Consider the following 15263-nt stretch of genomic DNA (forward strand, 5'->3'; position numbering starts at 1 on the left):
TGCATAGTGCTTATTTAGGTTTTACTGCTTATTGATTATTGTTCTATTGCTTTTTTTCGAACTGCTTATTGCTTATTGTATATGTTGATTGGTTATTCTTGTATTGCGTCGTTAGTTGCTAATTGCCAGAACGGGTTGTTGTTGCTTTGCATAATAATGTGTTTGTAATTGCTTATTTGTACCTAATATTTGCTTTGTTTGTGGTGGCTCCATTTAGGATCTATAATTAATGACTTCCTGGAATGCATTGTATGACTTGGTGCTTGCTTGTTATGTCTTTGAAATTGCTTGATAAAGGGATTGGTATTTATTATGGTTGCTACATTTAAAACTTATTCTTCTTGGCTTGGATTCATATGCTGTGAATCTGGTTAGGTGTGGTTTGCTATCGGATATATGTCCTTTTTTTTAAATACGGGATGACGTTGGGTGTGGTTCCTCGAAACCAATTACGCTTGATTGATCCTTAGTAATTGCTTGGTTCTATTATATTGTTGGCTTGGTTGGAAACTGATTTTTTTTGCTTATTAATGACTGGAAATTTGCTTGTTCACAAGATATTATCTGATTAGAATAATGACGTTTGTGTGCGTAATAATGGATGAGTCATTGTTTGTTTCTGCCATATGAGTTGCTTGCTTAACAATTAGTTTTGTAAATGCTCAAAAGAAGTATTAGTTTTGTTTGTATTTATTTTGGTCGTGCAACACAGGACACAATTATACAATGCTGAGAAAGAGGAAGACAACCGAAGAGCCTGAGATAGAAGAGGAATGCGAAAGACAATTTGCAAAAGCTCAAAGTCGATCCGAAAATGAGGGTTGATCAGGGAAAAATTCTGATAAAGACAAATAACTATGAATGGTGAATGATATTTTTTGAATGTTGAAAAGATGGCGGCAGAGTACCCCAAACCTTGAATAGTGAATGCTATTGTTTTAGAAAAATGACAATAACTTTGTTTTGTTTTGTTTTGTTAGGAATATTGGTTTATTTTGGTGTAGTTACTGGTGGTTTCAGAATTTCTTTTGTGGTTGTACTTTTTGCATGTGACATGCATAGAAAAATACGTTAGGACACTATATATAGGCAAACAAAATAAACTAATGATTTTCAAACCAAGCAAATTCTAAAACATAAACAATAAAAAATACTTATAAAATCAAGCAAGTTGCGATACAAATCCAATGTTGATTATGAAAGTACATCAAGGGCTAGTCAAATTCAATTAATTATAAATTGACATGTTATATATGATATGCAATTTGGGAAGAATAACCAAGCATTAAAATAAATGTTACCAAGCAAGATGATACGTAACAACTTCTTCTAATAAAAGTTTTCTCACGGACAAATTTCCTTAATCACAAAGCGAAATGAAGCAAAGCCATATTAAACCAAATTAATGGCTAGTTGATTTGTATTGATAGGGTGTAAAAGAACATTAGTAAAAAGCAATATATATAGTAAAAAGCAATATAGAACATTAGTAAAAAGCAATTTTGAACATTATTGACGAATCCGGAATACATGCCACTGATAAGCAATTTTAAACTAGGAATCAAGCAATATTAAACATCTAACCAAACATGTTGATATTCTACATCCGAAGTCAAATAAGAAAGCAAAAAACTAATGTAATAATCAATCTATCACAATGATATGCAACTGCGGATTCAGTGGGCAGCAATAAAAGTAAAGTATATAAGATTTGGTTCCACGTTTCCGAGTGTCGAAACCAGCTTCACGAGCATAAGCATCGTAGAAAGCAATTCCGTCGTCCAAGCTGTTGAATTTCTTGCCAATGAATGATTTTACTTTGTTAGGGCAGTCGGGCACACAAGTAACGGCATATGGTACAGAATAAGCAATTTTTATAAAAGAGGAAAGCAATACAAGGTACTAAATCAAGCAATCATAACTACATATGATATAGAATAAGCAATTTCTATAAAAGAGGAAAGCAATACAAGGTACTAAATCAAGCAACCACAACTGCATATGAAATAGAATAAGCAATTTCTATTAAAGAGGAAAGCAATACAAGGTACTAAATCAAGCAACCATAATTGCATATGATATAGAATTGCATATGATATAGAATAAGCAATTTCTATAAAAGAGGAAAGCAATACATGGTACTAAATCAAGCAACCATAACTGCATATGATATAGAATAATCAATTTTTATAAAAAATGAAAGCAATACAAGGTACTAAATCAAGCAACCATAACTGCATATGATATAGAATAAGCAATTTCTATAAAAGAGGAAAGCAATACAAGGTACGAAATCGAGCAAACATGCGATTCAAAATCAGTGTTAAATAAAAGCACAACAAGCACTTCCATGCAAGCACAGACAATATGTAAAGCGATAGAATTGGTCATCGATTATTAATTTGAGACAACAACCAGAGATATTTTAACAACTAACATATGCAATTTCAGTCCAATACGTAAGCAACCGAACATATTTAACCAAACAATCTGACTTACGAATTCTGTATGGTGTAATAGAACTGCTCATTTACGAATTCAACTAGGAAGATACAAATATGAACTCCGTGAGATTTAATCACAAATTCAAAAACTTCATTTATGAATTCAACTAGAAAGATACAAATTCAGTAGTTACATATCAAATTCGTTAAATTGATTTAACATATCAAAATTTACAACTACACGATTACATAAAATAGAATCACATATCGAAAACCAACAAACTGAAACCACACAATTACACGATTACAAAATCAGAATTGCTTCTTACCGTCTACAAAATCAGTGAAATGGAAGTCATCGGGAACATCATTCTCCAAGGATTGACTACTGATCATAATTGAAGGAAGAATTACAGATAACAAAATGAAAATAGCGCTGGAGATTAAAAGATTTGCAGAGACTGAAAATACAGATTGCTGTTTTTTGCTAAAGATTTGATAAATTAATGTAAAAAATAGAAGAAGGAGAGAAGGAGGAAAGACCGTGTTTTATGTTTAGAGAGAAACAGCTGGAACTGAGCTTTCCAGTTATAGCCTTTTGCATATTTTAATTCATTTTTTCAAAAAAATCGAAAACTGGCAAGTGACATATTAAAATTGCATCTCCATCAAAATCTAACGGCTCAGATTGGTGGCACAGTGTCACACACACACACACACACACATATATATATATATATATATATATATATATATATATATATATAGGGTTTTGATCTATGAAGACCAGATTTAAATACAGAAACGCAGAACACGGTCATACGTAGAGCATTTTTAGGTCATAGTTAGTTTATTATTAGGTCATGCTTTGTAAGTATGACCTAAAATGATGTTAACATGACATAAACTCAAATATTATAATATGACCTAAAACTACTTAATTATGACCTTCCGTGTTTTGGGTTAATTATTGACCCTTAGATCATCTAATCCTAGGGCCAAGATTTGGGCTGCATTTCTGGGTTTAAATGCATTCTTATTTTGATCATCTCCCTATATATATATATATATATATATATATATATATATATATATATATATATACACATACGTAACATTGATATTAGTTATTAGTTATTACTGTAAATTAGTTAGTATTTGATCACACACCTATATATATATATATATATATGTTTCTTAACTTAAATACGTATAAATTTAGGGCTCGTTTGATAAGAAAGATGAGATATACTAAGATTTGTTAAATAAGATAAGAAATGCGGGCTTCGTGTCAAGATAAGCTCGGATGAAGGTTTTTTTCGTTGTTGTTTGGTAGACAAGAAATTATCTAGATTTTTGTATTAATAAATCATAATAAATGAGGTAGAAATGCTATCCGACCAAATTTATGAGATACATATCTTTGTATTTTAAGGAAAAATTTGCGGGCTTGGATGGGCCATAGAGAAAACCACGGGCTGACATAATAGGTTAACTATGATATCAAACATTTAGAAATAGTCATGTAAGTATCTATATCTAGGCATTACTAACCTATCAAACGGGCTCTTAATGTTTTATAGTACTCCATATGTTTAATTGTATTTATCATTTATTATGTTGTAACGATATTTTATAATCCAATAAATTAAAATTACATATAATTATATATAAATTTTAATATTTTATGCATAAAAATAGTATTTAATTTTATTTATCATCTGCTAGATTTGAATTATGTTTACCGTTTCTAGGGTCATCCTCCATTGCTTATAGCATCATAATCTAAAATTAAGACCAAATCTACACCCTTAGATTTTAAAATGAGTGGATGAGATTGAACCTTACGAATTTCAATAAATAGTAGACAAAATATCAACAAAAGGGTAATATCGTCATTATGTGATCATATGATAATTTTCGTGAGTGTTTTTTTATATCAACATAGTGTATTACAAATATCAACAATATGACATAAGAATATCAAGACTAGTACAAGAAAATATCAACACATATTTATTGAGATTTTTACATGGTTTTATTGAGATTTTATATGCATTATATTGAAATTTTTTGATGTATTTATTTATAAAAATCTGGTTATCAACATTTACTAAAATTAAAATAAAAAATATCAAATTTCATCATCCGAATGTCGTCGGAACATATGCAAATGAGATCTCGTTGGAATACTTACAAAATTATCTTTAATTTGATATATTTTTTGCGAAAAAATAATTTAAATCGAGAGAGTTACGTAAATTTAAAGTTTTAAAATGATTTTAATGAGAGGGAATTGACATTAATAACCCATATTTTTATTTAATAATTTTCTTAATTAAAAATATAGTCCATGTGACATTATTTCAACCACTAGATCTCCTATCTGATGGCTAAGATTTGGTTTTAATTTGGGATTGTTAATTAGTTAGCAATTGATCACTCCCCACCATTTCTATACTTTAATTATATTTTATTTAAATGAAACACAACTTTTTTTTAATTATTTTTGTATAATAATGTATATTTGATCATGACTAAATATATTTTTATTAAATATACTATGTATATAATATGATTAAATTTTATTTGTGATGTATAAATAATACAATATTTGATTAGGGGAGTGATCAATTGCTAACTCATCATTTAATTGCTAACTACAACTAATTTAAGGCCATAGGATTTTAGAAAACGTGTGGTCTACAATTTGCCACGTGTAATTTTCGTTTTTATTAATAAAATAAAATAAAAAGATTAAAAAAACGCCAAATTAGGGTTTTAGATGAAAATGTCAATATAGTGTTTCGGAAATATCAACACAATGCTTTGAGAATGTCAACATGATGCTTTAAGAATGTTAACCCATTGCTTATATTGACATTTTAAATGTATTATATTGGCATATTTTTATATAGTATGTTGACATTTCTGCTTTACGAAAAAATTGAAAAATTTTTGAATTTTTTTTCAAATTTTGACGTCGGAACATATGCATATATGATATCGTTGGAATCCTTATAAAATTATCTTTAATTTGATATATGTTATATGAATTTAAAGTTTTGGGATTTCTTTTAAAAGTTAGTTATAACTAAACATGTAGTTAATTGACATTAATACCCCTATTGATATTTTATGGAATTAATCATATGGCTTTATTGACGTTTTTTGTTGATCGTATTGATATTTATTGGTTGATGATCTAGGCCCTTAATTTGAATATCTAATGGCTATTATTCAGTTGTAGTTATCAATTAGGTATTGAGTTAGCAATATAACACTCCCCTATTTGATTATATATAAAATTTTAAGTTTTTTTTATAGTATATATTTAATTATATACAGTATAACGGTTTGACCAGTGGTTCAACTGGTCGAATCAGTTGAACCGTGAATCAGTAGCCTCGTCGGTTCGCTTGCCAGTCCGATTTTTAAAACATTGCCGGTAACTTTTTCTACTTACTATTGTAATTTGGACTATGTCCAGACAAGTTTGTGCATAAACTCCACATAAACATTCAACATTCACGAGTTAACACAGTACAGATTAACCATAAATTTGATCAAAGAACCAAATTAAATTCAAAGTTGAACAAAAAATTTATCATAACTTCATAATTTCAAAGAAATTCAGCTAAAACCTAGTTTTGAGGCCAAGGACTTTTGATCGAAGAGAAATGGTGGGCTAAGAAGATTTAATACATCAAAATTAGAGGATTTAGAATTTCAATTTCGATTTCCATCAGCTTTTCATTAAATACGAAACTCAACAAATCGGATTGATGGTAACAAATTTGGATTATTACCTAATTATTAATCTATTGATCATAGAGATGAAGTAGCTAGGGCACACACAGATGCAGAGAGAGCGGGCAGCACACAACGAAGAGAGCGAAACAGGGGGAAGTAACACACATCATATTTTTTTTCATTTTAATATGACCCATTTTCAATTTTGACCCGGAATATCACAACCGCACTTTGCTAAGGATAGCAAAGCCGGAAACCGTGGCTAGGGGTGGAAAATAAGAAGAGGGGAACAGAAAGGGGATAAAACAATGACTGAATATATACTTAGAAGTAAGGGGGAAAACAATTTCAAACCAATTTTAATCACCAGAACTTGAATGAAAATCTTACATTTTAATAAATAATTATCCGAGTAACAGTCGATGTCATCTAGAACCTTGGTACGCAGTGGAACGAACACGGTCACATGTATGGGGACATGCACCGCCGAGAGCCTCTACTTAAAATAAAAGGAAAATCATAACTCTGCTCAGCATTCTCCACCGTCACTGCTCAACCTGCACATTTAGAAATATATGCAGGGCTGAGTATAAAAATACTCAGTGTACACATTGCCGAAATATACATACATAAAATGAAAATATTGTCATGCCATCACAGTAACACTCGAGGGTTTTTTCTTAAAAGGCCCAAGCTTACTAAATTCTTTGTGAGCTAAAGTTCGACCAATCAGTCTAAGTTCTTTCTTTCTTTTCGCCATATCTGAACACCAAGTGCCGTGGAGATGGTGCTCTCTCACGGTCACCTAACTTTTTCTCCAGCCGGGGAGGTGGCCACCTCCCACGGCCTCCATAACTTTATTTGTGACCCGTGGAAGGTGGCCACCTTCCACAGCCACTTGTGTACACTAATCCGAGTAGGGACACCACCCTCACTTGGACCCGAATTCGATTTTTACGTTCCAACCAAACAGATAGGCATAAAACAAATCATTTATGGCAAGACAACATCATTTACATAAACAACAAACATAGATTCACATTTTCATATTTTCATCCGAATTAGTATGTAGGATAGAAAAGTTCACCTCGTTCGTTTAATTTCCTTAGCTTGATTTTCTCGTTCCGACCTTAACTTGCGGAGATAACCTTTTTCAAGATAGTATAATATAATATAAAATACTAATCAGACTTCAAGAAATTCTTAAATTTTAATAGGAATGCATGCCTCCTAATTAAGTCCTCTCATTTTTCGCTTATCCTTTAAAACTTTTGAAACTCATATATTATTTAATACTCCTTTCACTATTCCCGGCTTCGACTAATTTGGAACTCCATACTTTACTATGAATTTTACTCCCGCAAAACTTTAACAAAACCAAAGATCAATTATTTTAGCTTAGCTACACGTTAAAAGGAACTATATATATAAATACTAATTGAAGCTTAATTTAAAACTTAGGCTAAGATTTAATATTAAATCCCTCCCAAAAAAAATTCATATTTCAAAATTGGGCCAAGACTTCCTTTTATTTTGAACCCAAATAATTAAATTTTTGAAACTGGGCCTCCTTGGTATATTTACCGCAGCCCCCAAATTTATTAAAAGGAGTTGGGCCCGGATTTAAACTTTTCCATTCAATTAGTCAAATGAATTAGTATTTCCTAGCCCAACAATCAAAATAACACACACAAATGAGTACCCACTTCATCTCCATCATCCTAATTTGATGTGAGAGAAGTTCCCACTTCTCACTACCAGCTACTGCCGCGGCCATCATGCCCCAGCGCTGCCGTCCGTCACCGCCTCCGGCGGCGCTCCTCTCCATCTCCCTCTCTTTCTCCCGATATTTGCTCCCAAGTTCCGACACCCAAATCGAGGACCTCCGTCATTGATTCATGTTGTTTCTCCGCCACCGTGCTGCATCATCGCCGTTCGCTGTCGTCGCTTGGCGCCGCAACATCACAGCTCGGCAGCAATCGGTCCTCTCAGCTTCAAAGCTAAGTCTTAACTCTCGTTTCTGTTCTTAAATTCCAGTTATTGAAATCAAGTTATTAGAATTATTGGTTATCGGTTTAGTTTCGGGCCATTGTTAGGATTTCTTGCTTGAATTACAGTTTATGCAACTTATGCAAAATATTTATGTGAACAAGCTGAAGGAGAAGAGGTATTGAAACTGGATCGATGGACTGTACCTTTCTTGAGGGAGAATTGTTTGAAGACTTGGTATCCACTCTAAAGTTGATGACTGAACCTCTCACCTCTGCTCTCTATTTTGTTTGCAAAATAAGTAGTTGGAAAAATTGTGAGTAGGAGTTACAACGTGTAACAAAAAGGAGGAATGGGGACGCGTGGAGTGGGGAATGAAAGCCACGCCTGGGGTGAAGCAGGAATTGATCTCATTGGTTACTTTGGTTAAACTTCACAATTGGACTCCAAAAATATAAAATTTTCTTATAGTATAAAATTAAGCCCACAATTGCTTTTAGAAATAAATCCTTTTATTTTCATTATGCTTTATTTCTTGGATTTTAAATTCCTTTCACAAAATTTGACACTCAAGACTTTGGTATTATGCCAAAACTAAATATAAATTAAAATTTCCCTTTATCGATCTTAAGCATTTAATATTTTTTTTAATCGGTGAAGATTATATAAAAATTTTCGGCTACCCATTCGACGTCCTTTCGAGTTCAATTAAAAAGAAAGGAAACGCCGGGATGTTACACGGAAAATATCCGTGTCTTTTTTTTTTTTTTTAATTTGACCCGTTTTTCATGGAATTTGATTACAATTCTCTTGTTAAATTATGGAATTAATGGAATTAGAATTCAATTTCATATTAAATTGTTGTTGTGATACCGAACATTAGATTTGGAATTGGAGCCTAACACTCACACTTGTGACAACAAAATTTTATTGCTTATGCATTCTTTAACGAGGTGTGGGGTTATTTCTCAATAGAAAAAAGGAAAAGTTCGAAAAAGAACTTAAAATAGTGGAAAGTTAGCTGAATATATTCAATAAAAATAAAGTTATGCAATTACATTATGGCTGGCCACAACGTTTGTCTTTGTAAATTTTATTAAAATAATTACTAAATTAATCATCTTATTTAATATTCCATCTGTCCCGCTTTAGCAGTCCTATTGACTTTTCTGCACTCGTTTTGTAAAAATGATAATAAATAGTTAAAGTGGAGAAATAATAAAACAAAAAAAGAGAATAATATAGATAAGACTCTTCTCTATATTATTCTCTTTTTTACTTTATTATTTCTCCATTTTAACTATTTATTATCATTTTTACAAAACAAGTGCAGAAAAGTCAATAGAACTGCTAAAGCGGGACAGAGGGAATATTCAATTATCTTTATAGCATTATCTATTTCTACTTATTTGAGAAGATGATTTGACTCAAATAAGAGGGTATGATTGTCATAAGTATATTTTTTAGGTGAATCTTGAACTGTGACTATATAAGCCACATGTCCAAATTTTTTGGTTCGAAGAATTTTGCAAATGTACGTGGCAAGTTAAATATCGATGACCTTATCCATTTAGATCAACCAAGCAAGAATAGAACGAACCAAAAATAAAAGAAGGTCAAAGGAAGCACATGAATTAAAGGATCTCTTACCTTGCATAGACTTTTTGTATTTTGGATATTTATTTTCACCATCTTTTACATTTAATAATCTTCTATTAAGGAGTAACTCTGTAAAATATACAATTATATTCAATTGACTCAGTTTATATCTATATGGAAGAGACGCCAGAGGCTTCATTTAGCAAAAATTTCAATCATTCCATATCAAGTGACATAATGATCTATTAAGGAGTAACTCTGTAAAATATACAATTATATTCAATTGACTCAGTTTATATCTATATGGAAGAGACACCAGAGGCTTCATTTAGCAAAAATTTCAATCATTCCATATACATAATGAGTTTGATCCGTCTCACCCAGGGATGGATCCAATATATTGGTAGGTGGGGCATATGCCCCTCAAATTTTTATATATATATATATATATATATATATATATATATATATATATATATATATATATATATACACGCGATGTAATCAAATGCAAACTTTAAATATTGTACAAACTTCAAACTATAATTTGGACAGTTAGAAAATGTCGACAAATGACGAAATAACAGTAACAAAAAATGTCAACACAATGTCAACTGTTGACAATGTGTTGACATTGTGTTATAGATATTTTTTCATCGGTTGACATTTTCTAACAGTTCAGAATATAGTTTAGAGTTTGTACCATATATAAAGTTTTCATTTTATCACTACCCTATATAAATATCTATACTTTTTTGCTAATTTATACTTCTTATTCACTAAATGCACCTTCTTAAATTCTTCAAAATTTTATATATATATATATAATTTTGCCCACTTGAGATTATTTTCTAGCTCCGTCCCTGGACTCACCGATAATTCATTAACAAATGAAAACATAAATAGATGCAATTATACCGGCATTGATCATTTTTATGAAAAACAGCATAATGTTAAAAGATGAAAATTGTCGATTGATGAATTAGCCTTCCATATATAATACACATTCATATTGGCCCCATAATGACATAATAAAATTATATAAAAAAATGGAGTAGTATTAATTTTGCATCACTCTTCACGACAAGAAGAAAATGAGCATATTATACAACACTTTGATATTAGGAGTACTAGTGTGGGATTTGATAGGTACGACTTTTTTTCTTGTTTTATGGAGTACATACATAAAATAATATTTCATCTTTTATTTTTTATTTTATTAATTGTTTTAGATATTTCTTGAATCTTAACATGCTACTAAAAAGATATTGAAAATTTAAATTACTTAATATACTAAAAAAATTATGTTAAAGCTATAATTTTAATTTGGTATCAAAAGTGATGAAATATGATTATTTTTTATGTGTAATATAATGAATTATATATTATAAGGCCAGTATCGTACAAGGACGGCTAACACATCAATTAGTAATTTCCATTTTAAGATTATGCATTTCTATAAAAACAATTATTCCCGGATTTCTAATAATTGTAATGAGTCAAACTATGCTGCCATTTTTCAGAGAATTAGTGGTGTGACACACTAACTTATTATGCCACTGAAGTATGGAAGGAGTATGAAATTTTTGCTCGGCTTCACTTTTGGTTTTTTATATTAATAATCATATCAACGTAATATTTACTGAGATTATAGTCGCGATATTACAATGACGTACTTTTTCATATTACCACAATATGGTCTTCAATATTTTTTTCAGTTACCTTTTTATAAAATAAATGATCAAATTTTAAAATTTCCAGCATCATAGATATTCTAACTTTATTTGTTATTGCGATTTAAGAAATAAATTACTGTCCCTTTCATCTCAATTCTCAAATCAAGCATACTAATTTGTATTCTTAAAATATAAGTACTAATTAATACATTTCATCTTTAATTACTTGATAAGAATTAAGTTTTCTAATTTCTCCTATTCATTGTTTCTCTTATTTTATTTGGAAAAAACTGTAGAATAAAATAATAATTATGACTAGAACTAGTTAAGTTAATATCAATTTAATCTTGATAAAATTACTTAATTTTGTGCCTAAAATAAAATGTGATTATGGAGTATTATTTTAGAAGGAAGATAATATGTGATTTTAATTATGGAGTATTATTTTAGAAGGAAGATAAAATCTGATTATAATTATTTAGCGCTACTTTGTAGACAATCAATAATCTAACGACACTCAAATAGAATTGTGACAAGAATTCAAAGATCAATTGATTGATATTAGTAAGAGAAATACAAGAATTATATATAATATCTCAACATTACGAAGAAATTAAACATGCGTAGGTGTTTCTTTTTCAATTTCATGAAGTTAGAACACATTTTATACATTGATTGCATCAAAATATAATATAATATAAAATTATTTTTTAGGTTATCAACTGATTATTGGATCTTTAAATATAAACAAAAAAAAAATACTTCATGCTTTTTTCAAGGATATTTTGCCTATAAATTTATAAACTTTTGTCAAATTAAGTTTTGTACACCAGCTTTGAAGTTGAAATCGGACCACAAATTATTAAACTATTAATTTGTTCTATTATTTGTAATAAATTACAAATTTGGTGTTGACATGGCTTAATATAAACTAGGATTGTATTAAGATGACAACCACTTTTAACATGACAATGTACCACACAATGAGAACTCTTAGATTTAGGAGCAGATTCAATCTTAGTTTGCCACGTGGCAGGCTTGCTTGCCTATGTATCGTAGATTGTTTGATTATCTTTGAATTCGTATCACATATTGCTTGGAACCATATGACGAGTTGTTTGTCTATGTATTGTAGATTGATTCCCTATGTATTGCAGATTGCTTGCCTAGGTTGATATCATTATAGTGTTATGATTTCGTATCACAGATTGTCTATGTATAGCAGATTGATTGACTTGGTTATCATTTTAACTGCACCCCATATAAACTATTCCCTCCGTCCCCGATTAAGAGTCACACTTTTCCATTTCGGTCCATCCCCAATTAAGAGTCACACTTCATTTTTACCATAAATAGTAAGTAGGTCTCACATTCCACTAACTCAATTCACTCACATTTTATTATAAACCAATATAAAAAAATGGGTCCCACATTTCACTAACTTTTCCAACCAACTTTTCTTTATATTCTTAAAATACGTGTCCGGTCAAAGTGTGACTCCTACTGGGGGACTGAGGGAGTATTCTTCAACAATGAAATTGTTGAATTTAGTATAAAATGATATTATTTCATTGCGTAAAACATGACATGATTTTGGTTGACATCCGATAATGTAAGCTATGTCAACGCTGAAATATTAATTTATTGTAAAATCAAAATAAATTTTTAGTTCTATCATCTACAGTTGGATTTCAAATATGTTAAGCAAAACTATAATTTGATGAATGTTTTGTGCAAATTATCCGTTACAAGGAAAGCTGAAAAAAGAATTGCGACTAATATCGTGAAATAGGTAAGCAAAAGTTGTTGCATTGAAGGGTAACTATATAAAATAAAAATTTATTATATAATGGTAAGTATAATCATGTACTATCATTTACCTAAAAAAAAACACTTTTATTAAAAGCAGCCGTGTGAAAACTAGTAGAAAATCACTAAACTAAAAAACACTCAATTAATTAAACATTTTTAATCAGTTACTTGAAATCCACAACACACTATAAATACCACCTTGTATCCATACTTTCTATTTGTGCAAAAATATAGAACTCAGTTCTCTTGAGGTCTTAATACATATTTTCTTGCATATGTTTCTTGTCTTTTTCACTTTTTATTTCAATATCAACTTATACATTTTTTTTTGCCTCTTTGCAGATTTTTGTTGCATTAAATTAAGTGCAAAATCCCTAATTCGAAATGAGTTCAAATCTTTCGTTACTTAGGAATCAACTTCATGTTGTATTTGTGGACCATGAATTGAATCGTTTATACACCGCAAGCCTGATTGAAGCATGCCAGTATAGAGGTAGAGATATTTTAATGTTTTAATTATTTATTTAAGTTCTACCGATATATTCATACATGGTCTTTTTTATAGTTAAATGAAAATAAATTTAAGGGGTCTCATCAGTGAATTTGAACCTGAGAATCAACATCTTTTTGCAATTTTTAATCTTGCAAAGTATTGATTTATAGGTTGCCATATAATGAAAAATAGTTTGCATTGGTGATGATCGTCCATAATCCTACGAAAAAGATATCGGTAAACAATTAAACAATTTTTAGATTGAGTTGTTTTTGGATCACATACCTATACATATGAAAAAAAATGGAAGTAGATGCAACAAATTGTCATAAATTTTAGATATATAGTGATTATTTTAATTTATAGTTTCTATAAATAATCTTGTATGTCACCTACAAAAATCTATTATGTATATTTGATAAGCTTAACTCTACATATATGTATTTGTTTGAAACCCCTAAATATTTTCAATTAACTTAAATTTATCTTCTTCTTTTTGATTTTATTTCTCTTTTTTTTTTTTTTTTTGGTACATTAGTTACTCATTTCCAATTAGCTGGCGAGGCTATGTTAATGTTAACAAGTGGAAATACGAAAATCGATTTGATCATAGCAAATATCATCTCATCTGACGTAGGCAACCTTCTTCAACTAGCAGTAAGCATGGAAATACCAACAATTTGTAAGCTATTTAATTTTCTCCAAATTTGGACCTTTTCATTTCAATATTTGTTTCAATTTGTAACCTATTTATTTCTCTAATATCTCATCTTGTACACATCTAGTGATGTCGAACGATGACAACCCAAGCATGGCCAAGAGTGTGATTGAGAACGGGGCGTTTCTCTACATCAAGAGGCCAGCGACCCCCGAGATGCTAAGATACCTATGGCAGGATGTGGCGAGGGAGACCAGGCGCGTGATGAGAGAGCGCGAAAGGCTGGCGGCCAGCTACATTACGCCTCCGTGTGGCATCGAGTTTTGGGAAATGGAAAACCCTAACAACTTGTTCAGTGTGGATAAAGGTAAGCGTAAACGAAGCGATTACTATAACGAAAAATATGTTGAAAACGAACACAGCTTCGATAATAGTATGATGAGCCAAGGAAATGTGAAAAAAAAGATGTGCATCCATTGGACCTCAGAGCTACGCGAGAAATTTGACGAGGCTTGTTATCAACTAGGGGATGGAAGTAAGAATATTTTCCTAAATATAAAATTTTAAAACGTGAATAATGCATACTATTGAAACTAGCTAACATTTATTATTTAATAATTGCTTCAATTTAGATATCTTTCCAACGGAATTAGTGAAGAAGATGAATGTGCCTGGACTAACAAGATTGCAAGTAGCAAGTCATCTTCAGGTTTGTTTTTCAACGACTTAAACTTACAATAAGTTATATCAACAATATTTAGACATGTCAATTTTTATAGCCTACTTATTTTTGCTTGCTTTTTGAAATTAATTTTCTCTCTTAAACTCATAGATAAAAT

The 15263-nt window shown here is 30.5% G+C and overlaps 1 long non-coding RNA gene across 1 annotated transcript; it reads right to left on the reverse strand.

The window, feature by feature from the left end:
* Positions 1-7749: 7749 nt before the first annotated feature.
* On the reverse strand, positions 7750-8668 carry LOC125212680. Its single transcript, XR_007174765.1, has 2 exons — positions 8393-8668; positions 7750-8217 (listed from the first exon to the last, which is right to left on the reverse strand). It is a non-coding gene; the product is annotated as an uncharacterized LOC125212680 (long non-coding RNA).
* Positions 8669-15263: the final 6595 nt, after the last annotated feature.

The sequence above is a fragment of the Salvia hispanica genome, chromosome 3, assembly GCF_023119035.1.
Source record: "Salvia hispanica cultivar TCC Black 2014 chromosome 3, UniMelb_Shisp_WGS_1.0, whole genome shotgun sequence".
NCBI lineage: Eukaryota > Viridiplantae > Streptophyta > Magnoliopsida > Lamiales > Lamiaceae > Salvia > Salvia hispanica.